The 23,484-nt window shown below is 40.2% G+C and overlaps 1 protein-coding gene across 2 annotated transcripts in view; it reads left to right on the forward strand.

Annotated features, from left to right (window-relative positions):
* CMTM8 (CKLF like MARVEL transmembrane domain containing 8) overlaps positions 1-23,484 on the forward strand; it is a 106,415-nt gene that overhangs the window by 6,578 nt on the left and 76,353 nt on the right. The window lies entirely within an intron of this gene.

Below are 23,484 nucleotides of genomic sequence, written 5' to 3' on the forward strand. Positions count from 1 at the left end.
AGAAAGAAACCCCATACCTTTTAAAAGTTACTTCCTATTCTCCCCTCCTTTCAGCCCTTGGTAACCACTAGTCTACTTTCTGTCTCTAATTTGTCTATTCTGGACATCTCAAAAAATGGTCCTATAATATGTGGCCCTTTCTGTCTTGTTTCTTTTACTTAGCCTAATGCTTTCAGTGGCCATCCATGCTGTAGTACATATCAGTACTTAATTCCTTTTTTGCCAAATAATATTCCGTTATATATTTCATTTTGTGTATTCATCAATTGATGGACATTTGGGTTGTTTCCACATTTTGGCTATTATGAATAATGCTGCTATGAACCTTCATGAACAAAGTATTTTTGTGGACATATGTTTTCACTTGGGCAGTTACACAGGAATGGAATGGCTGAGTCACAGGGTAACTCTTTGTTTAATAGTTTGAAGTACTGCTAGACTTTTCAAAGTGGCTGCACTGCCCTGCAATCCAGCCAGCAATCCGAGTTCTAATTTCTCTGCATTTTCACTAAGATTGTTTATTTTCTCTCTTTTTGATTGTGGGTATCCTACAGGGTGTGCAGTGGTATCTCATTGTGGTTTGGGTTTGTGTTTCTCTAACAACTAGTGATGTTGAACAGCTCTTCATGTATTTATTGGTCATTTGCATATCTTCTTTGGGGAAATGTGTGTTCAAATCCCTTGTCGTTTAAAAAATTATTGTTGGGCACCTGGGTGGCTCAGTGGGTTAAGCCGCTGCCTTCGACTCAGGTCATGATCTCAGAGTCCTGGGATCGAGCCCCGCATCGGGCTCTCTGCTCAGCAGGGAGCCTGCTTCCTCCTCTCTCTCTGCCTGCCTCTCTGCCTGCTTGTGATCTGTCTGTCAAATAAATAAATAAAATCTTTAAAAAAAATAAAATAAAATAAAAAATTATTGTTGAGTTGGAAGATCCTTTACATATTCTGGATACAAGTCTTTTATCAGATATATGACTTGCAAATATTTCTCTTCCATTTGGTGAGTTGTCTTTTCACTTTATGCGATGGTGTCCTTTGAAGTGCAAAGATTCTTAATTCAGTAAAATGCAATTTATGTATATATTTTCTTTCGTGGCATATGCTTTTGATATCATATATGAGAAGACTTTCTTAATCCGAAGTCACAAAGATTTACTTTTATGTATTCTCCTAAAAGTTGTATATTTTTGTCTTATCTTTGAGTCTGTGATGCATTTTGAGTTACTTTTATACAGTATGAAATAGGGGTCTAAGTTGATTCTTTTCCATATGGATATCTAATTGTCCCAGCACCATTTGTTGAAGACTTTTTCTCCCATTGAATTGTCTTGGCACCCTTTTCAAAAATCAGATGTAGTATTATAAGGGCTTATTTCTGGATTCTCAGTTCTAGTCCATTGATCTCTGTGTTCTTAATGCCAGTACCACACTTTACTGATTATTGTAGCTTTGTAGAAAGTTTTGAAATCTGAAGTTGTGAGTGTGCCACGTTTGTTTTTCTTTTTTCAAAATTGTTTTTTGGCTATCCTGGGTCCCTTGCATTTCCATATAGATTTTTAGTATCAGTTTGTCAGTTTTTGTAAAAAGGGGCAGCTGAAATTTCAATATGGATTATGTTGAATCTGTAGATCAATTTGGGGAGTATTGCCATCTTTAACAAAATTAAATTTTCCAGTTTGTGAACCTGGGATGGCTTTCCATTTAATTAGGTTTCCTCTAATTTCTTTCAACATGTTTTATAGTTTTCAGTACGCAGGTCTTGTTTTTCTTTTGTTAAATTTATTCCTAAGTATTTTACTCTATTTGATGCTCTTGCAAATGGAATTATTTTCTTAATTTCATTTTCAGACTCTTCATTGTTAGATCATAGAAATCCAATTGAGTTTTGTATCTTTGATCTTGTATCCTACAATTTTGATGACCTCATTTATTGGTTCTAATAGTTTTTTTTTGTGGTTTGGCATATGTGTTTTTAAGACGTTTGATTCTGCTGCCAAGTTGTACAGAGTTTATACCAACTTACATTTCCTCTAGTGTTATTTCAGTGTGTAACAGGGTTTGTTTCTGCAAATACTCAAACTTTGTTTTCATATTTGCCAGTTCTGTTAGAGTGGGAGATACTCAAAATAAAAAAAAACTAGTTTGGCATAGACGACACCAGTCAGAAAGAACATCAGCTAATATTTAGGGGAACCCTGGACATGTGAAAAAGAACAAATTGTTTTTATTTGCATTTCTCTGATATTAAAGTTGAATATTTTAAATAGGCTCATTAGCCATTTATTTCTTCTCTTGATAACTGCTAATTTTTTCCTCTTCATTTAAAACATGGGCTCTTTCTTTCCTTAAGAAAATGTTTTAAAGATATAAAAGAGAGAGAGAAAGCTTAAATGAAAATTACCTCCCAGGAGAGAAATAAGGTTGGTATGGGGAATGTGTTTGAATGGGTTGTTTGCTTTGTAGCTGCTTATCTTTTTATAGGCTTACTTTTTTTAATAACAAGGATATATTTATGAGTTAATGGAATTAAAGAAGCCTACAGCAAAGTAATAAGTGCTCATTGTAAAGATAAATTTCATATCATTTATATAGAGAATGAAAACTGAAAGTCTCTGCTAACATACGTCCTTCATTCCATCCCTCATCTACCCATCTGCCTTGATGTACTTCTCATTCACGTTTCTCCCAGACCTTTTTCTGTATACATGCGAACATACAGTATGCTGCACATACATGAATGAGTATATTACATATATTCTGCAACTGTTTCATCATTTAATAATATCTTAATATTTTTCTATGTTCTTCTTGGTTGATTTATAAGTTTCCTATATACTAAGGGTTATTAATTTTCCTCTGTCACTAGTTAATAGCATCGATCATGCCATTTTCACTAAAATAATTTTCTAATTTGCATAGTCTAAACTGTTATCTTTGAAGCACCTGGCTGACTCAGTTGGTTAAGTGTTGGACTCTTGATTTCTGCTCAGGTCAGGATCTCAGGGTCACAAGAGCATGCCCCGCATTGGGCTCATTGCTCAGGGCAGAGTCTGCTTGAGATTCTCTCCCTCTCTCTCAGCCCCTCCCTCTGCTTGCGTGCTCTCTAAATAAACAAATAAATAGAATCTTTAAGCCCGTTATCTTTATTTAGCCTTCTAGGGTTTGCTTTGCTTAAACATGGTTTCCCTACCCCCAGGATTATGCAGATATTCGAAGGAAATATAGGATAATTTTTTTTAGTGTTACAAGTATTTACTGTCTTAAGCCATAAGTTCCTTTTGTATGTATAAGAATGTGATTTCACTTTTTTCCTCAAATGGATATGTAGTTGTCTCACCATTAATCATATCATATTCCCATATATGTGTAACTATTTCTTGACCCTAATCTGTTCTATTCCTGAGTTAACTCTATAATCTTTTAATTACTGAAGATTCATCGTGAATTTTAATATCCAGTAGAGTAAGTCTTAAAGACTTTTGTATTTCTTTGCTGTTCTTGTATATTTACACTAAGTGATTTTCAGAATCAGTGTTCCTTAAACCCCCTTCCAACTTTGATTGAGTTGTATTAAATTTATAAATTAACTTGATAATTCAATAATATATAAATTAATATAATTAATATTATAAATTAATATATTCAATCTTATAATCTAGGGATATTGTACCCCTCTATTTATTTGGGTCAGTTTATGCTCTTGAAGTCCTAAGTTTTTTCCAGATGAATCTAATATATTTTTTTAAGATTTTATTTATTTATTCAAGAGATAGAGTGATCAAAGGAAAGCATGAGTCGGGGGAGGGGCAGAAGGAGAGGGACAAGCAGATTCCCCACTGAGCAGGGATACCAGCACTCAGGGCTCAATCCCAGGACCCTGGGATCGTGACCTGAGTGGAAGGCAGACGCCTAATCAACTGAGCAACCCGGCACCCTTTATGTATTTCTTACTAGAATTAGGAATTCTCAATTTTGATAAGGGATATTTGTAAAAATTAATAGGATTTATCAATTTCTATTATTTGTGGTTTATAAGGAAGCTATTATTTTTCTTATTTCAATCTTGTGTTTAGCTATCATATTTGCATTACTAGTTTTAACAGTTTTATTTCTTTTATAAGTAAATTATAGTACTATCTGTGAATGAGGATTGTTTTCTATTTATGCTTTTTAAAGAGTTTATTTATTTATTAGATAGAGAACATGAGAGAGCACACGAAGGGGAGGGGGCAAAGAGAGAAGCAGACTCCCTGCTGAGTGAGGAGCCCAATGTGAGGCTCAGTCCCAGGACCCCAGGATCATGACCTGAGCCAAAGGCAGATGCTTAACCAACTGAGCCATCCAGGCACTTTGTTTTCCTTTTTATATTTATACTTTTTTTTTTTTTCATTATTGCATATGTTGGGACTACCAGTGTAATGTTGAATGATTGGGATGGTATGAGTGTCCTTGGCTGGCTCGTAACTTTAGTTGGGCTCTTTCCAATGTATCAATGACAGTACAGGTTTAACTATAGGTTCTGGTAGATATTCTTTGTTGAGTTAAAGAAGGGAAGTTTAACTTGTACTTCTAATCAAAAACTGTTGTTGAATTTAGAAGATAGGATTTGGGGAGAGGAGTGTTTGTCAGTGTGATCACCAGGATTTTATTTCCCTTAATTTGCTAATGGAGTGAGTTATATTAGGAAATCCAACATTGAATCATTCTAGTGATCTTGGAATAAATCTCTACTTTGTTATAATATATTCTTTTAATATTCTATTTTATTTTAAAACTTCTTTTACTCTTGAATTTAATTTGTTAATATTCTATCTGATTGTTTCTACACTTATGTACGACCAGCCTTTTTGATTCATTTGCTGTGATCCATTTTGTTTGATTTTAATATTGCCATACAGGCTTTCTGGCTAACATTTATCTGTTATGTTCGTGTCCCTTTATTTTGAATTGAAGTGAGAGTCACAAAAGATAAAATTAACTATTTAAGTTTTTATTTTAATTCCAGTTAACATACAGTGTTATATTAGTTTCAGGTGTACAGTGTAGTGATTCAGCAATTTCACATATTGCCTAGTACTCATCAGAGTAAGTGCCTGTCCCAAGCCCCATCATCCACTTCACCCATCCTGTCACCCCCTTCCCTTCTGGTAACCATGAATTTGTTCTCTCTAGTTAAGAGTCTTTTTCTTATTTTGTCTCATTCTCTCTCCCCCCGCCCTTTGCTTGTTTGTTTTATTTATCAAATTCCACATATGGCTGAAATAAAATTGAGTATTTTAAAGTGAACAATTGAATGGCATTTAGCACATTCACAGTGTTGTACAATCACCACTTCTGTGTAGTTCCAAAACATTTAATCTTCCCAAAAGGAGATCCTCCCTTTTTTTTTCACTTTTTTCTTCTTATTATAAGTACGTCTTCTATACCCATCGTATAGCTAAATTTTATTTATATACCCAGTCTGAGAACTTGTTTTCCACATGGAAATGTTATCACATTTACATTTATTGTGATAACTTACTTAGTATTTTTAGTTTTCCTTATTTTTTCCTCTAATGAACGAAATTATAGATTCTATTTTGTTTAGAGTTTAGTTTTAAGTTTTCCTCAAAGTACCTAAACATATCTTTCTAACCACCCAGAAAATTAAGATGTTTAACTTCAAAACCATTCAAAAAACAATACTGTCCTCCTTATTTATTCTTTTTTTTTTTTTAAGATTTTATTTATTTATTTGACAGAGATCACAAGTAGGCAGAGAGGCAGGCAGAGAGAGGGAAGCAGGCTCCCCGCTGAGCAGAGAGCCCAATGCAGGGCTCAATCCCAGGACCCTGGGATCATGACCTGAGCTGAAGGCAGAGGCTTTAACCCATTGAGCTACCCAGATGCCCCTTAGGAATTGTTTCTTGATGGTTGTCTGAAGCTTCCCGCCCATATCACTGAACAACTATTTAGACTTAACAAGTTTAGATTTTTCTCACACTCTTTCATCAATTTTTTATGTCATTTACTTTCTTATTTTTCAATTTCGAGATAACTCCTTGAGTAATTGTTTTAGTAAGTGGGAAGATGGTAAACGTTTTAAATTATTGCACATCTAAAAATGTTTTTCTTTTATCTTCATACTTGAATAATAATTTGGTATAAAATTATAGGTCTTAACACTTCTTTTCGTTAATTCTTTGAAGACCTTTCATTGTCTTCAAGCATCTAGTACTGTTAATAAGAGACCTGGTGGTCTCATAGACCTTAGACAGGCCATGAAGTTTAGTCCCTTCCAGGCCTTGTCCATTCATGATTGTGCATTCCCACAGACTTCATTGCAGCACAGCCTTGCATGAAGTGACTTGGACGTTGCAGGAGAACGTAGAAAGATGGCATTGGTGGTATAGCAAGAACTTGTGGGTGGAATGTTTCATTGGGGTGAAATAGTTTGTGAAAGGTCATTTTGCGGCCATATCTGGTAATTATAGTAGACCTTCAGGTTGTTATGGTTGGGAATTAAAGAAGATTGTTAAACCCTCACTTGGAGTTTCTTGAGCCCTGATGGCTTCTCTCCCTGGGCAGACAGAATGCTGTTGCCCCAACCTGGGATGAGATGGAGAGGACTTGAAGGCCCTCTCTCAGGGCGGTTCTAGACTGATGGCCCCTGGTTATCCCTGCTGACACTATGTCCTTTGCATCTCTTGTAGAATATAACCTTTGTAATATTTAAGTCAGAGAGCTTGTTTGTCCTAGGTTATAAACCCACTCCTCTGTGGGAATAATGTTCGTATTTCCATTTATTTATTTATTTATTTATTTATTTATTTATTTAAAGATTTTTATTTATTTATTTGTCAGAGAGGGAGAGGGAGAGAGAGCAAGCACAGGCAGACAGAATGGCAGGCAGAGGTAGAGGGAGAAGCAGGCTCCCCGATGAGCAAGGAGCCCGATGTGGGACTCGATCCCAGGATGCTGGGATCATGACCCGAGCCGAAGGCAGCTGCTCAACCAACTGAGCCACCCAGGCGTCCCTCGTATTTCCTTTTAAACAACCAAATGGTGTTTTTTTAAAATCTCCTTAGAAGCTTTTGGAATTTTCTCCCCATGTTTAGATATCTGTAGAGACCATTTACTTTACCACTGTGTGTCTAGAAAAGCATTCCTTATTTATCAGCCTTCATGGGACCCTATATAAATAATAACCAAATCTCTCTTCAACACAGAGAACTTTTTTCTATTTCCTGCATCTGTTCCATTTCCTCCTTCCAAAAACTCTTTATTCAATCCAGAAGTTCCGGGAGAGATTAAACTGTCTTCAGTATCTCCTTGCTTCACCCCCCTCCCCGCCCCACCCAAACTTTCCTTCTCTTTGTTCTTTTGCAGGGTTTTAGGGAAATAACAGTTCCAGCCCCAATTCAGATTTTCTGTGGAGTATGGTTTTTTGGGCTTTGATATTTTTAATTCACAACAGTTTATCATTCTTTTTCGTTTGTAGCCCGATTATTTCCTTTTTTTTTTAAATTGAATCATTTTAGGACCCTTTGGTATATTTACCCTTTGTTTGCAGAGAGATCTTGTCTGCTTGTTGAATCTGTTGGCTCTTTCTCCGGCTGATTTCCTCAATCATTTGGTGATTCATATTTGTCGGTTTGTAATTGTAGATGAGATGGCTGGAGAGTGTTTGCTTAGTGTGAGTGAGAATCCTGTGCCTCTGGCAGTGAACACGGGTTTTCATCACATGACCTAGACCTAGTGGGCTTTGTTTTGTTTTGTTTCCAGAGGAAGAGAGATATTAATCTGGCGAAGGGGGGACATTAAGGAAGAGTGTACCTGCGTGGACTTTTCTATGAGGTGTGCACATAGCTTGCTGAAGGATCTGGCTGTCTTGAAGCTTTGTCTTGGGGGCTATTTCCAGAAGTAACTGCTGGAGGGAATCGGGGAGATGATGATTAACTTGGCAGCTTCTAAGCCTTCAAATTCATACTTAGCAGATTACTCTTGGCTTATTCCTTCTCCCACTTCTGTTGTTAACTCTAGTCTGGATTTTTCTGAGGGTCTGTTTGGAAGCTCACCTTTTTTTGATAGGTCCTCAATTTTCCTTTCTAGAGCTGTAGGTTAGAAACTGCGTGTTTGTCATTAGTTTGTTCCCACGTCCCTCCTAGGGATCCCTCACTACTCCAGGCACCGCTGCTGCTCTATTCAGCTTTTCAGCACTACCCTGTACTTTTTTTTTCAGATTTTATTTATTTATTTGACAGAAAGAGATAGAGCGCATGCACAAGCAAGGGAAGCAGCAGGCAGAGGAAGAGGGAGAAGCCAGGGTCCTCACTGAGCAGGGAGCCCCCATGTGGGGCTCGATGCTGGGACGCTGGGATTGTGACCTGAGCTGAAGGCAGACGCTTAGCCAACTGAGCCACCCAGGTGCCCCTGCGCTACTCTGTATTTTGAAATTACTTGGGGGTGGGGTTTGTTTGTTTGTTTGTTTTTCAGTTATTTCAGTGGGATATAGGGAGGATGAAGAGGTAAGCATACAGGTCTGGTCAGCTACTTTGAAAGAGAAGTTCAGCTGTTTTGTTCCTTAAAGGTATTTTTGATGTACAGAAGGAATATTGACCTTCTTTATGTATTGCAAATTTTTTTTCTGCCCTATCACACCATAATTTTATTTATGATGATTTTATTTACAAAATCCAAAGTTTATCTTTGATTCATCTCATTTTGCCCGCACATTTGCCATCATGCTTAGAAGTTTGTACTTCACTAACAAAACCCAAATATATTGTATTTAACTTTTTTCTTTTAAGATTTTTTTAATGTTTAATCTTCATATTGAAATTTACTGTAGCAGAAGGTATAAATTTGAGCTCTAACTTCGTTTCCAAATGTCTGTTCAGTTGTCCCAGCATGATCTATTGACAACTCTTTTCTTCCTTCACTAATCTGGGTTGCTTCTTTGTTTCATTTACTTAATTCTTGTATCTTCTTACCTTCAACTCTGTACTTTCCACTCTATTCCAGTCTCTGTTCCCATTTTTTACCATCTGTAGTTCTAGGATAACATTTTAACATCTGCTAGGTAAACCACCTCAGATATAACTTTCAGAATTTTTTTTTAAGCCCTGCACTGCTGTTCCCCTCTCTCTTGTCAAACTGTATTGGACTTTGATTAAATTTTTATATAATGCATGGATTAATTTTGGGACAAAGATTTACATTAGTTCCTACAAAGACGACTTCTCAACTGTTCCCTTGTCTTCAGTGCTGTGTTAGGATTGATTCTCACGCTCTTCAAGGTATTTTCCAGTGTAAGTTAAAAATGCATCGCTTATGTATTCAATCATCAGGTATGTGAATATTTATTGTGTGCCAGAATCTGTATCTGGCATTTAGAATGTGGTGGTAAATAGCACCTTTCTATTTTTATTATAACAAATGATCAGTAATAGGATGTAAGAAATAAAAAGAAAATACGCTTAGGGAGGTACTGAAGGATAGTTTAAAGCTTCAGATTTTCAAGTTTGAGCTGAAATTCAAAAGGCATTTATTCCTTGTAGGCCTTTGGTCCATTATTCATCTCAAAATCTAAAATATAAAAGATACAAATTTTAGTTTGTTTTTTTTTGCTAAGATTTATGACTAGAACTATTCCCAGGAAGGTAGCAGTACTTTTCCTTAGATGAGTATTTTACTATTAATTCCTTTCTCTCTCTCTTACTTTCTTTTAGATTTATTTACTTGTTTGTGGGGAGAGGGGCAGGAGGAGGGGAGAGAGAATCTCAAGCAGACTCCCGACTGAGCACAGAACCAACCATGGGGCTCAGTCTCATGACCATGAGATCACAACCTGAGCTGAAGTCAAGAGTCAGATACTTAACCAACTGAGCCATCCAAGCACCCCACCATTAATTTTCATTTAAAATGATTTTTTTTAAAGATTTTATTCATTTGAGAGAGAGAAAGAGAGTGAGAGAGCATGAACGAAGTGGAGGGGCAGAGGGAGTGGGAGAGGCAGATTCCGTGTTGAGCAGAGAGCCCAATGAGGGGCTCTATCCCAGGACCCTGAGATCATGACCTGAGTTCAAGGCAGACACTTAATTGACTGAGTCAATGACCTGAGTTCAAGGCAGACACTTAATTGACTGAGTCACCAGGCACCCCATCAGTAATTTTCATTTAAAATGAAATGAATTTTGGGGTGCCTGGGTGGCTCAGTGGGTTAAAGCCTCTGCCTTTGGCTCAGGTCATGATCCCAGGGTCCTGGGATTGAGCCCCGCATGGATCGGGCTCTCTGATCAGCAGGGAGCCTGCTTCCTCCTCTCTCTCTTCTTGCCTCTCTGCCTACTTGAGATCTCTGTCTGTCAAATAAATAAATAAATAAAATCTTAAAAACAAAAACAGAAAAACCTATAGGCTGTTGACGGTGACATTTAAATGTGCACATTTCCATCTGAATTATTAAAAGCTTAGCTGGTTGATATGAACAAGCCTTCTAGGTATCCCTTGCTTTTTTCTATTTCTCCGAAAGGCTGGTGATGAGGGCGCCTGGGGGGCTTAGTGGGTCAAGCCTCTGCGTTCAGCTCAGGTCATGATCCCAGGGTCCTGGGATAGAGCCCCACATCAGGCTCTCTGCTCAGCAGGGAGCCTGCTTCCTCCTCTCTCTGCCTGCCTCTCTGCCTACTTGTGATCTCTGTCTGTCAAATAAATAAAATCTTTTAAAAAAATAAAATGAATTTTCACTCTTATTATCTTAATTAATATTAAGCCAGCCCAAGTTTTGGGGAATCCCATCTTAACTTTACTTTCTAGTTGAGCATTGATTTGAGGAAACAGTTCCTAAATAATACACGAATGAGTCAGCCATACTTGTGGAGAGACAGGTGAAACAAATCTCACCTGATTGCTTCTCCCTCTTCCATACCCACCCATCAGTTCATGCTAGCCTGTCCAGTAAAATCTCCTTTCAGTGGGAAAGCAGATATCCATTTGTCTTGGTCATGGTTCAGTCGCAGATGACAATATCCATTCTAGCTGGCTGAAGCAGCAAGAGATTTATTATGCATCATTAGATGGCTTCCAAAATTTTTTGTAGGGCTGGAAGAGCAGGCTTTAAGCGAAGCTTCTGGCAAAACCTTTCAGAATCACCCTCAGAACTCCACTGTCATGGGTAAAAACATAAAGAAGTAGGATTTACTCTTACAACTGCTGGATCCTGGGGCTCCATTGCCTCCATTGTGACACACGGCCTCAAAAGGTTTCCCCCTGACTTGTCTCTCAACACTATAAAGGGACAGGACACTGGGATTTTAGTATAGTGGCCACAAGGAAATCACTCCTTGGTTTGCAGTGGGAGCACAGAAGCAGGGAAAGCATATCTTCTAGCCCCATGATGTTGTCTTTTGCTTTCCAAGCCTTGCTCATATGAGTGTGTCTGCCCAAACTACATCATGCGTGGAACCTGGACTATAATCTGGTTTCCAGCCTCTGGTGAGCAGTAAGGCATACTGCAAGGGGAACTGAGTGGAGTTGAGTGGGTCTATGTGCTGTACTTACCACAGCCACTTTCATTGGATTCTATAAGGCTCATTGTGTTGGAAGTGGAAGACCTGTGACTTGTCACACTTCTGGGAGATTCAAAGGACTTGCCCTTTTTCAGTTCAGACATGCATTCAATTTCTAGCTCTATGTCCTTGTACGACTGACCTAATGTTTCCTGAACTTCCATCTATAATAATGAGAAGGGTGATGATGACTTAGCAGAGAGATAGCAAAATGAGCTACATGTAAGCCCTGTCCCAGAGGTAAACATTGGTTTATTTCCTGGTTAAATATAGATTTCTTTCTCCTTCTTCCCTCAGTAGATCCAGACTATATAGATTAATCCCAGTTGGACAGGGCTGCATTGAGAATGGATGGTCCTATCTTAGCTTCTGGTGAGTTTTTATGTACCCAGCAATGAGCATGAACATAGAATTGAGCTTCTGTGGTGTACTGAGGTTAGGACTATGATGATACTTCTGACTAAAGAAAGCTTAAGGGCTACAGTGAGAACTACAAAGACCCATGTATTTTACCTTTTAACATGATCAGTTCACTTAGACTATGAGTAGAAGAATGACCTAGCTACAATTATGAATGATGCCAGCTTTGTTGGTGCAGTGGAAACATTTCATCCATTTATGTTTTTGTGTAAACTCTATTCCATAAAGGTCTAAAAAGTTATAGGGTAGGTCAGTTTTCCGGAGGCCTGAGTTTAATGGCCTGTTTTGGAAAAACATGCAAAGTTCTGACCTTCTTATCTTGCCTTTCATTTCTTTCCTTCTTCTATCTAATACCTATTTATAAACCACTTTCTGGGGGGAAAATAATTCAGAGGAGAAAGACATCTTTATTGTTGATTATTATTATTGCCACTCTCTGGAAGGAAAATAATTCAGAGGAGAAAGACATCTTTATTGTTGATTTGTAACCTGCCTTGTTTCCAGAGAGGACTGGTGGTGGGACAGACGTCTTTAAATTGTGGTTTTAGGGGAGCCTGGGTGGCTCAGTTGGTTGAGCATCTGTGTTCAGCTCAGGTCATGATCTCAGGGTCCTGGGATCGAGCCCAGCATTGGGCTCCCTGCTAGGTGGGGAGCCTGCTTTTCCCTCTGCCTGTGCCCCTACTCGTGTTCTCTATCAAATAAATAAATAAAACCTTTAAAAAAAAAGAATCTATACAATCTTTATCAACAAGGATTGGCAGGCTTCAAAGATCACTTCAGAAAGAGAAGAACTTTATCATAATCACTAAACCGTGAGCAGACTTGAAGGGGCATTCTTTTTTTTTTTTTAATTTTTATTTATTTATTTGACAGACAGAGATCACAAGTAGGCAGAGAGGCAAGAAGAGAGAGAGGAGGAAGCAGGCTCCCCGCTGAGCAGAGAGCCCGATGCGGAACTTGATCCCAGGACCCTGAGATCATGACCTAAGCCAAAGGCAGAGGCTTTGACCCACTGAGCCACTCAGGTGCCCCTGAAAGGGCATTCTTGAATAGATTCTTTAGAGACAGAAAACAGTTGTGTTTCCTGACACTACTCTGTGTGGCGGTCAAGAGGAGAAGATATCCAGGATTTGTCAGCTCATCTGCCTTCAACTCTAGGTTTACTTTAGGGGGAAAAAAGATCTGTGTGCTTTGAGTCTCTGGCCTCCTTCTGGTTTCATGAACCCAGCAATTTCCTTAGAGATGGAGACATTAGAGGATACCTATGTAGTTGCTGTATTTAATATTCTACTAGCTTATACTTTGGAAATCATGTCTCAGGTTCCTTTAACTGTGACATGAATCTTGAGTTGTTTTCCTTTTCATTCACATTTCGGATCACGAGCTTATGTTGTTGCTGCCCTGGGATGCTAATGTTGGATTTTTTTTTTTTTTTTTTTTAACTTCCCTCTATGTGGCTAGGTTCATTTAGTGAAAGGTAGAAAACCAAAGCTCAGTGAACCAGGTCACTGGTTAATACCAGGCTGGCTTAGCTGCTAGCCTGTGGAAAGGGAGCTCAGATGGGAGGTGGCATTTGTGTTTCCTGTTCCTTGGGGGACTTGAAAAGGGCCACAGTAGTTCAGTGGCTTACTTGCATTAGCTGGGGAGTAGTGTCTTCTGCAGACTTGTACCTTGCCCCCAGAACTAAGATTCCTTAAAACATTTTTATATGTGAAATATCATATGGTATTAAACTTATATATGATTTAAAGAAAAATTTTAAAAGTAAAGAATAATTTTAAAAAATTAAATAATAATAATAAAGTATTTTTTAGTGGAAAAAAAAATATATGCCAATCACTCAGCTTAAGAATTAGAACTCTACTGTATCTTAGAGGCCCCTTGTGTGCCCTGTCTACTTCCCAGAGGTAGCGCTGTCCTGGCTTTGTATTTTATAAAGTTCAAAGTGTTCTAGCCATTGTTTAGCCTTGACTCATTTTGAACTTTACTGAATATAGAATCAGGTGCTACCTTCTGTTACTTGCTGCTTCTGTTAGAGAAACGTGTATTCCCCATTGGCCCCTTCTATGTTGATGACCACTTGGATTGCCATGTTTTGGAATGATTTGGTGTTCCATTTTGTATTTCTTATTCACTTTCTTCTGTTTGTTTGGAAGTTCTGCTCTAACTATCCTTTGTGGATTCCTTAGCTATCTTAACATTCATACTTAGTCTGGTATACGGGTTGGAATTAATGTGTATTTTTAACCTGCTCCTAAGCAGGAAAAAAAAAAAGACCTCAGAACTCTAATGCAGATGACATCCCTCACAATTTATAATATTGTACTCTTTTCTACCTACATGTTAGGCATTATAATTATTGTATACAGTCAACAGTTTTGTTTTACCCACAACCCACATGGTTGCCCAATTTCTTTGCTCATTGTTTTTTTAATAACTCAGGCCCACCATCTGCTTTTGTTTTTACAAAAATCTTTCTCCTCCTCATTCTTGAAAGATAATTGCACAGATTATAGAATTCTAAGCTGTCAGTCCTTTTTGTCTCCATTCATTAGAGGTGTCATTCTTTTGTCTTACTGGTTTCCATGGCTGCTGTTGAAGTTGGCAGTCAAATTGCAATTTGCCTCCTTTTTAATTTGGCTTCTTTTTCTTTTAAAATTGTCTTTGTCTTTATATGCAGCAGTCTCATTGTATGTCTGAGAATTTCTTTTTATTTATCCTTGGGTTTAACATGATTCTTGGATCCAATTTTCCATCTTTCAACAATATTGGAAAATTCTCAGCCTTTATCTCTTGAAATGTTGGAAATATTTGTCTTATTTTATTTCATCTCCTTCTGAAACTCTAATTAAATATGTACTAGATCCCCAGGCTCTGTCTTCTATTTTTAAAATTGATAATTTCCGACTCTGTGTTCCTGGCCTGTATGTATTATATCTTCTATTTTAATAATTCTTTTTTAGCTGTTTAATCCATACTTTCAACTTTTAAATTCAATTCTTTACATTTCTAGAAATTCCTTAACTTTTTCAGATCTCCTGTGTTCTTTAGTGCCTGCGTAGACTCAGACCCAACCCAAATGAGAGACTGAGTGTGGCTCTGAATTGAAAGGGGGTATTTTTTGCTCTCTACCCATTGCCAAGACTGAGATAGCTGTTATCTTGCTGGTCCCTTTGGGCAGTGAGTTAATTCTTATCTACCTTGACATTGAAGGGATGGTCCTCTAAGATTCCAGCTCTACGTGGAGTGGGGGTGGGAGGTTGTTTCCCTTTAGACTTTACACCTTGGGTGGCCCCTTGGCTTTAATTATCTTCTGCCATCTAGCACCAAGATGGAATCTTGGCAAAGGATCTGAATAGCAGTTTCTCAAAGAAAGTATACAAAAGGCCAGTAAGCACATGAAAAGATACTCTTTCTCCTTGATCTTTTGGGAAATGCAAATCAAAAGCACAATGAGATACCTGTGCACAGCCAGTAAGATGGCTATAACTAAAAGGACAGGCAATAACAAGGCTTGGTGAGGATGTGGAGAAATTGGAACCCCTATGTGCTGCTGTTGGATTGTGAAATGGTGCAGCTACTTTGGAAAACAATTTGGCAATTCTTCAAAAGGAAAAATAGAGTCATATCACCCAGCAATTCCATTTCTAGGCATATGGTCAAAATAATTTAATAAAACAAGCTTCTGTTAAAGAAAATTTGAACATGGGCACCTGGGTGGCTCATTAGGTTAAGTGTTTGCCTTTAGCTCAGGTTATGAGCCCAGGGTCCTGGGATCAAGTCCTGCGTTGGGCTCCTTGCCCAGTGGGGGCCTGCTTCTCCCTCTGCCTGCTGTTCCCCCTGCTTGTGCTCTCTCAGTCACTCTCTGAGAAAGGAAAGAAAGAGAAAGAGTGAGAGAGCAAGAGAGCAAGAAAGCAAGCAAGAAAGGGCACAACGTGGGGAGGTGCAGACGGGGAAGGAGAGGGAGAGAATCTAGAGCAGACTCTGAGATCGTGACCTGAGCCGAAACCAAGAGTCGGATGCTTAACTGGCTAAGCCACCCAATTGGCTCCATAGAATGGATTATTAGTTTAGCAATAAAAAGGAATGAAGCACTGATCCAGACTACAGCATGGATGACCACTGAAACCATTATGCTCAATGACAAAAGCCAGACACAGAACGCGCCATATTGTAGAATTCTGTTTATATGAAATATCCAGAATGGGTGACTCCATAGAACAGAAAGCAGATGAACGCGGTCGGGGCCTGGCCCTGGAGGGGCAGTGGGGGAATGAGAAGGGAGTGACTGCTAGTGGGTATGGGGTTTCTTCTGGGGATGATAAAATGTTTGACATTAGATACTGGTGATGATTGCACAGCTTTGTGAATATACTTAAAAAAAAAAAACACCCAAAAAACAATTTGAAAAGCTAAATTTTATGGTGTACAAATTGGATCTCAAAAAAACTGTTTAAAAAAAAAAAAAGGAAGCTCAAGGTCCCCACGAGTTTCAACAAACTGTCAGCATGAAAACTGGCTTTGGCATTCAACGATTCCCCAGAATTCCTGTTTTATTTCCATTTTGGCCTCTTAGGGTTCTTTCTTTTCATGCCAGCTCAGCAACATGGTTTAGAATGTTTTATGTTTTATCTGTATTTGTCTCATTTGGGAAACCTGTCATACCACTAGAAAGCAAAGGCAGAATCTTTTTAATTTTTTAATTTTAAAAAAGTTCAAGTTGCTGAGGAAAATTATTAAGAACAATATAATGAATTTCCTCCTCCATTCAGTGTGATTTCTCAAATGTAAATATCCTACTTCATCCTTCCTCCCTGTCTGTCTACTTAATATTTTTTGTGGAACTGTTTTAGACTAGGTTACAAAATTCACAACCCCAGATACCCCAGGTATTTTGGATGTGTCTCCCAAGGACAAGAATATTCTCCTGTGGAACCACCGTATAACTGTCAAGTTCAACAAATGTACCATTGATACAAAGACCGTTCATATTTATTTATTTATTTATTTAAAAGATTTTATTTATTTGTTTGACAGACAAAGATCACAGGTAGGCAGAGAGGCAGGCAGAGAGAGAGGGGGAAGCAGGCTCCCTGCTGAGCAGAGAGCCCGATGCGATGTGGGACTCGATCCCAGGACCCTGGGATCATGACCTGAGCCAAAGGCAGAGGCTTTAACCCACTGAGCCACCCAGGCGCCGCGACAGTTCATATTTAAATTTTACCATTTGTCCCAATAATGCCCTTTATATTTATTCACTTTTTTCCCTATCAGGATGTACTCCAGGATCATGTGTTACATTAGCTGTCCTCTTTAGTGTCTTTTAACCTAGAAGAGTTGCTCAGTCTTTCTACCTTTCACGACTTCGGCAATTATAAAGAATCAAGGGAGTTGCTTTGTGGAATGCTTCTCTAATTGGGCTTGTCTGGGGATCTCTCCATAGATTCCGGTTACGTTGTCAGAAATACCACCAACGTGATGTGTGTCCTTCTGGGTGCAGCGTAGCGGGAGGCACAGGATTGCACTGCATCTAGCGATGAGTGAATCTAACCTGAGTCCTTTTCCGAACGCTAAACATGGCATATTTCAGAGCAGAAATGGCAGAATTTGGAATCAAACAGATCCAGCTTTCAGTCTTGGCCTAGCAGCTGTTAGCTGTCCTATCATAAGCAAAATATATAACATTTTAAAGCCACCTGTAAAACAAGTCCCATAACACCTACTTCTTGAGACTATTGGAAAATCCCGTGCAAATTCGTTTTAAGTTGTTGAGCACGGTGACTGGCACAGGAGGAACTCCTAACTCTTGTTTTGGGAGAGGTGATGTTACCTCAGTGTCTTAGGAGCCTCCCTGGCCCTCGAGGGTATTGGTGAAATTACTCAGATCCTCGGTAAAGGAGCCCACAAGCTTCCTACACTCTTTTTTAATTCTCTTAAAGAAGAGAATTGTGTTCTCTTGGTCTTCTCTGCTTTCTCACCCACCTCCTTGCCCCCTTGCTATGGCACATCTCCAGTGCCCCTAAGAAGCCCACTTTTGGGTTAGTTTTAGGCATTGACCGATGATGGGCAAGAGGCTCTTGGCACATGCACACAGACCTCCCACTCCATTCTCCTCCCGCTCTCATTTTGTCACCTTCCCTCCCAGATTACTCATCCTCCTCACCTCCAAATCCAAATCCTTCTCCCTCCATTCGGGGAAACTCTCCAGCTTCTACCTCCAAATTTGTGTCTCTTACCCGGTGGGAGCATCACAAAGGCTCGGCACCCACCTGGACCCCAGCTCCCTAGAAGGCAGGTGGTGTGATGAGAAGGCACCTCTTTTCCTGGAACACGATCTTTGGTGTCTGTTCATTGTGCTGCTTGTGCAACAGTGACGCCACAGTATTTCTCTTATCTTTCAATCGGCTTGTGATGACAGTGGGTGGTTTGACCTGTATGGGGAGAATCTTCATAGAGCCACTGCCCTGCTGGCAGTTGGGGCGATCTGTCGCCTGTGGCTAGCCATGGACATTTGCATAGACATTTAAACCGGAATTCCAGTGGAAAGATGGGCTCAGCTGAAGTTGCCTCACACGGGATCTTACTTTTTAGAAGCGAGTGTAAGCTGGGCCCCTGCAGAGTGATGAGGCCACCTAGGGTATTTTCTTGTTACCTGTCTCATCGACAGGTCCCCCCCAAATGAGCATTGGATGTCGCATCCTCTGTGTCTTCTGCCACTGCCCACTCCTTCTCCAGGGAGTGGTTTGTCTGGGTGAACTTGTTTGGTGAGGCTGCCAGACCTTCCATATGAAACGGAGGGATGCCTTTCTCACCTTCGATTTTTTTTGCATGGATGGGTGACACACACTTGCCTGGTACTGTTGTCTATCCCCATCTCGTGAGAAATTCCTTAATCTTGAAAAGGAGGGGGAGGGGACCGTGTTCAGCCTGATAAAGGGCACTGGTCTCCAGGGAGGCTGTGCAGTGGGCTGCGGGCAGGTAAGACCTGATGGCTGTTGCTGCTGCTGCCTTACAGGCCTGGATAGTCAGTTCTCCAGAGAATGGAGCCACCAAGGAGACCATATTTGAAGGTGGTGAGTGTTTGTGGGGAACACTCTTGTTTTGCCCAAGCTTTTAGGACTCTGAATATCTTGTCGCTATTATCACCCTAAATTATGTTGTTCGTTCCCATAAAAAGTCTTCGTTTCAGAAAAGCCTGCGGAACAGAAATGACGATGGCCCCCCAGACTGGTTTTTTTTGGCTTGTGTAGTGTTGGAAATCAGAGTTACTTGCCAGTATGTAAAAGTCAGATATCTTTTTTTTTTTTAAGATTATTTATTTATTTATTTGACAGACAGAGATCACAAGTAGGCAGAGAGAGAGGAGGAAGTAGGCTCCCCGCTGAGCAGAGAGCCCGATGTGGGGCTCGATCCCAGAACCCTGGGATCATGACCCGAGCCGAAGGCAGAGGCTTTAACCCACTGAGCCACCCAGGCGCCCCAAAAGTCAGATATCTTAAGGAAATCTACATTTCCTATTCTCTTGGGAAAATTGGACAAATGTACAGCATTGGACCCATAATCCCTCACGGCGATAATCCTTTGGAACCAAGCAGTGGCTGTCATCTGCATATAAGTGTTGGTCAAGGGACTCCTGGGTGGCTCATGGGTTAAAGCCTCTGCCTTTGGCTCAGGTCATGATCCCAGGGTCGTGGGATCAGGCCCCACATCGGGGGGGGGGGGGGGGTCTCCGCTCAGCGGGGAGCCTGCTTCCCCTTCTCTGTCTGCCTGCCTCTCTGCCTACTTATCATCTGTCTATCAAATAAATAAATAAAATCTTAAAAAAAAAAAAGTGTTGGTCAAGATGTGTGTTTGATTCTTGTGACCAAGACCGAAATAAGTGGCTTAAACAAGATAGGAACTTGTTTTTCTCTCATTTGACAGTTAAAGTGACAGTTGTCCAGGGCAGAGAGGATGATTCCGTGGTGCCGGATTTCCAGCTGCTTCTGTCTTGTTTTCTCTGTTTCATGCACACTGGGTTCCATTTTGTGGCCCCCTGTGCTTTGTTTCCCACCATCACGTCCGCTCCAGTCGGAATAGTAGGAAGGGGGAAGTGGAGGGTGCCTGCCTTCAAGCCCTAGCCTGAAAGTTGCGCACATCACTTCTTCTCCCACCTCTTGGGCAGAATGTCCTGGTGTGACCACATCCAGTGGCAGAGAAGGCTGGGGAAGCATGGTCTCCATGTCTATGGCCATGTGCATAGCTAAAATCCAGTTCTCACTAAAGGGAGAGGGTGAGAGCTGGTGTCATGGATTGCTAGTGTTCTGTGCTACCACAGGCCAAGAGTCATGGCCATTCATTGCTTTATACCTGATGTGTTTCATTCATTGATGTTACCTGTTTGGTCCCTGTAGACAGTCGAGGTTCCATTCTCAGCTCTGCCCTGATAATCTCAGGCAGGACACTTCCTTGCTTTAAAAAAAAATTACTTAAATTCAGTTTAGGGGCACCTGGGTGGCTCAGTTGGTTGAAGGTCTGCCTTTGGCTCAGGTCGTGATCCCAGGGTCCTGGGATCAAGCCCTGGGTTGGGCTCCCTGCTCAGTGGGGAGCCTGCTTCTGCTTGCCATTCTGCCTACTTATGTTCTCAATCTCTCTGTCAAATAAATAAATAAAATCTTTTTTAAAAATTCAATTTAATTAACATATACTGTATTATTAGTTTCTGGGGTAGAATTTAGTGATTTCTCAATTGCATACAACACTCAGTGCTCATTACATTACATGCCCTCCTTAATGCCCATCACCCACTTACCTAAAATGAGTGAGCAACACTCATTTTATTTCCTAGAGTTAAGAGTCTCAGTGGTTTGCCTCCCTCTCTGTTTTAACCTTATTTTTCCTTCCATTCCCCTATGTTCATCTGTTTTGTTTCTTAAATTGCACATATGAGTGAGATCATGTCATATTTGTCTTTCTCTGGCTGACTTATTTCACTTAGCATAATTCCCTCTCGTTCCAGCCAAGTCATTAAGCATGGCAAGATTTCATTCTTTTTGATGACTGAGTAATATTCCTGGGTGTGTGTGTGTGTGTGTGTGTGTGTCTTCCTCTTTACTTTCTGCTGCTTCTGCTTAGAATTCCCTTCCCTCCCTTTCAGGCCTGGCAAACTCTTCCTCAGGATAACTTGGCCCCTTCTTTCCCTTCCCAAAATGACTTCTCTCTCTGTTGTCTGATCCTAATACACAAATGCTCGTTTTTATATAATACCTTTTAGTTTCTTTACCTTTATATATTCAGTATACCAAGAGCCTGGCAAAGCACTTGGGACATAACAGACTAATGATCAGTACCATTTACTGACCAGAGAAAGACCCTTTCTCAAACCTTTATAAACATTATTTTTCATACCCTACAGTGAAATTGTGTGTTAATTGTGGCTTTTGCAGTTGTAGAGGATGAAAATGTGGCCCAGATGGTTTGAGCAGCAGCTAGAAAGGAGGGGCCCTTGTTAGTTCATGTCTCTGACAAGTGGAGATCTGGGTCTAGCTTTAGGTACGGCTGGGACCAGGAGTGCCAATGATAGCACTAGATCTCTTTCCATCTCCTGGTCATGCTTTCTTCTTTATAGAATTTGTCCTCAGGAAAACTTTTTCTGCATGATAGTAAAGATGCCACTCATAATTCTGTATTATCCTTCTAGTTTACTGATTCCAGAAAAAAAAAGAACATGAATCCATTCCTTCGTTGTGGTGGCCAAGTTCTGGAGGAAGCCCCTCATTGACCTGGCTCGGGTCCCATGGCCATTCCTAGTCCATTTGGCAGGGCCAGGGAGATAGAGGACACTAGTCATACTTGGATCATCTGTCTGCTTCTGGTACCAGGGTGTGGAGTCAGCCCTGCTCAAATTACATTACAGAAACAGGAGCCTGCTACACTTGGAACTGTCACTATCCCATTTAAAGCTGTGGTGCCTGAGGCTAAAAGAAGGGTGATGACCTAAAGTCAGACCAGGAAGTAGCAGAGGTAGGAATCGAACCAGGTCTTTCTGACACCAGGTGGTACTAGGCTCTTCATTCACCGCCCTCAGCCTTTTCTGGAATGAATGATGCTGGAACTCCTGTCTCTGTGTGGGGAAAACTCTGAGGTTTGATGCTCCTGTGTATAGCAGTCAAAATATGGAAAGATCTCGTAGCCCCACCAGGGCAGGGTTTTATGTAGAAATACAGATGTAGCTGTGAGCTCTCTTTTCCCCAGAACACCTGCAGTGGCTGTGCCTGAAAACATTTCGTTGGCCAGCAGAACTCCGTTCATGTTGACGAGAGTGGGAGGAGTTAGGTAGCTGGATTCTTCTCTTTTCTTGGAGCATTTTGGTTCCTTTAGCACGTGGGATTCTGCCCTCAAGGAAGCAAAACTGATTCTTGGGGAGAGGACAAGAAAAATCTTATCCTTTTTGTGTATAAAGTACATATATATGTATAGTATATAAACATGTGGTTTGTAGTGTTAAACTTTCATGAGGAGGCTATGTCATGTTTGGTCCCCTCTTTTCTCTGCTCGCCTTTGAGGCAAATTTTCTTGACACACTTGTCATTATTTCCTGACTCTTTCTCTTCAGCCATTTGCTCTTGAACCCTCCCCAGTCAGTCTGTCAGTGACCCATCCAGCCAGCTCTGCCAAGACCAGCAGTGGTGTCCACTTTGCCAAAACCAATGGTAAACTTTCCATCCTCATCTCACTGAACCTGTGGACTACACTGATACAGTTAACCACTCTCTCCTCAAGTACCTTCTTTTCTTGACATTAGGGTCACTGGCTTAAACTTCTTTTCTCTTATCTGACTGGATGCACTCATCTCCCTAGCTATAAGCCTGGGAGTGCCAGGGCTCAGGCCTTCCGGCCTTTCTGTTCTCTGTCCAGCCTCATTCCCCCAGTGCTCCCCAGAATCATGACTTTACACACTCTCTGTCCAGGACTCCTAGTTCCTACCTCCAGCCTGGACCTCTCCCCTGAATCCCAGATTTGTAATTGTCCACACACCGTCTCTCTTTGGGTGTCTCACAGGCAGCTCAACTGTAAGTACCAATTTTCAGGAAATTTAGAGGACAGAGAAACATGGAAAAGGACCCATGAGAATGCAATCAGCAAAATCCAAACTGTGTCACTAGGACAATTTCTCTAAAAACAACAACAACAACAACAAAAAACACACAAAAAAACCCAATGATAAACTAAAAACCAGAAAGGTGTAATGGCGGAGAAACCTACTGATGAGGGAGACTTAAGAGATAAATGTCAGTCAGTTGCAATATACAATATATAGCCCTTATTTGGATGTTGATTAAAACAAACAAATGGTAAAGAAATTATGAGACAGTCAGAGATATTTGAATATTGATATGTATTGAAGTTAAATATTGTTTTGTTTTGTTTTTTTCCTTGCTGTGACAGTGATTTGGTTATGTGAGAAAAAAAGTTCCAAAAAAATGTACCCAGAATGTTATCAGTACTCACCACCTCCAGTATTTCCACCCTTGGCCAAACTAAC

The sequence above is a fragment of the Lutra lutra genome, chromosome 1 (assembly GCF_902655055.1).
Source record: "Lutra lutra chromosome 1, mLutLut1.2, whole genome shotgun sequence".
Classification (NCBI taxonomy): Eukaryota; Metazoa; Chordata; class Mammalia; order Carnivora; family Mustelidae; genus Lutra; species Lutra lutra.